Genomic DNA, 2,278 nt, shown 5'->3' on the forward strand with positions numbered 1-2,278 from the left:
ACCCATGTTGTCCCCTAACCTAACCCATGTTGTCCCCTAACCTAACCCATGTTGTGCCCTAACCTAACCCATGTTGTGCCCTAACCTAACCCATGTTGTGCCCTAACCTAACCCATGTTGTGCCCTTAACCTAACCCATGTTGTCCCCTAACCTAACCCATGTTGTCCCCTAACCTAACCCATGTTGTCCCCTAACCTAACCCATGTTGTCCCCTAACCTAACCCATGTTGTGCCTTAACCTAACCCATGTTGTCCCCTAACCTAACCATGTTGTCCCCTAACCTAACCCATGTTGTCCCCTAACCTAACCCATGTTGTCCCCTAACCTAACCCATGTTGTCCCCTAACCTAACCCATGTTGTCCCCTAACCTAACCCATGTTGTCCCCTAACCTAACCCATGTTGTGCCCTAACCTAACCCATGTTGTCCCCTAACCTAACCCATGTTGTGCCTTAACCTAACCCATGTTGTGCCTTAACCTAACCCATGTTGTCCCCTAACCTAACCCATGTTGTCCCCTAACCTAACCCATGTTGTGCCTTAACCTAACCCCATGTTGTGCCGTAACCTAACCCATGTTGTGCCTTAACCTAACCCATGTTGTGCCTTAACCTAACCCATGTTGTGCCTTAACCTAACCCATGTTGTGCCTTAACCTAACCCATGTTGTGCCTTAACCTAACCCACGTTGTCCCCTAACGTAACCCACGTTGTCCCCTAACGTAACCCACGTTGTCCCCTAACGTAACCCACGTTGTCCCCTAACGTAACCCACGTTGTCCCCTAACGTAACCCACGTTGTCCCCTAACGTAACCCACGTTGTCCCCTAACGTAACCCACGTTGTCGCCTATCGTAACCCACGTTGTCGCCTAAACCTGCTCTGTAATTGTTATACGACTCGTTCAATTAGTGTAGTGTTGCCCACCCGCAACCCTCGCAATATAGTTCGCTACTCGCACTGCCCGCTCCCCTGTGTATCGCTTCATGTTAAACACCTTGCAAGTCTTGCTGACTTTCCACATGCTCCTGCTGTACACTGTAATGTGGATGGCAGCAGGGCGTACATGCCGCCCCCCCCCCCCCCCCACCTCTCCCCACGTCCCCCACCTTGCCCCCTGCCTTCGCAAGGTGGTTGGTGACAAGTTTGCATGTTCAATGCCCTTCGCATGCGACGTACGCAGGCTACGTTGTGGTGCGGCCTGTGTCAACTGTCCGCTGATGTCGTACGCGTGAACCACAATCTGTACTGCACATTCGTCCTTATGTACTGAATGATACATCGTGGCACATGTGTGACCGTACAACGACTGCGCCCAAAAACGGCGGACCATACAGTGCAAATATTGTGCACGCAGCTACGTGTCGTCTCCCTATGAGAGCTGGATTGCAGTGTGGTACGCCATAGAGACGTGTGGGAGGAACGGACGCCGTGGATGGCGATCAGCATGAGCTGTCTGTTGATGTATTCGGACCTAGTCGTCTCTCCTCACACACCGTGATGGCATGGTGCAGCGCGTTCCATATCTGCGACATGCTACAGAAGCCGGTTGACAGTCGTTCGAGCAATGGACATCGCATACGTACGGGGGCCACCTTCCACGTATTGTCTAGGCGTGCACATTTTGTTGCGTGTATGTGGGCAGACGTAGTGTGGCGTGACACCTGACACAGGCATGCAATAATGGTTGAAGTTGCAAATGGCGATGGACGCCTACGTTTTCTGGTGAAGTTACGCAAATGAAGAAATGGTAACCCGTTGTGGTGCGGTTGTTCTCGCTAGGGGTGAATCGGTGATGGCGACGATAGGTTGAGGTACTAACCGGTTGTTCCAGCGATACCCACCATGCCGACGAAACTGAACGGCATCTGGGTGTGAAGCGATACGCGGCGGTGGCTGGGTGGGACCGTCCCCGGCCGGTGAGGGGGCGCCTCCCGGCGTGCTGGCCGCGCGGTGCGTGGGCGCACGCGCTACAGCCGGCTGGTGGGGGCGGCCAGTGGCAGGCGCGCCGGCCGACGGACGCGGCAGGCGTCGCAGCTGCGCGCCGGCGCACCCTGCGCGCGGCGCCGTGCGGCCAAAGTAGGTCCTCGCGGGCCCGGTGCGAAGCGCGGTGGACATCTGCAGTGTGCTGGTCCGATTGAGGACTGTGTGCGTTGAGGATGCGCCGCCGCCCGGCGCTCGGCGCCGCGACGCCGTCTGCTGCTCGGTCGCCCCAGCGGTTCTCGCTGGTGGTTTGTATCGCAGCTGTGCGGATGTGTTGGCGTGTGCGCTGTGCT

This window comes from Schistocerca piceifrons, unplaced genomic scaffold (genome assembly GCF_021461385.2).
Source record: "Schistocerca piceifrons isolate TAMUIC-IGC-003096 unplaced genomic scaffold, iqSchPice1.1 HiC_scaffold_1339, whole genome shotgun sequence".
Lineage (NCBI taxonomy): Eukaryota > Metazoa > Arthropoda > Insecta > Orthoptera > Acrididae > Schistocerca > Schistocerca piceifrons.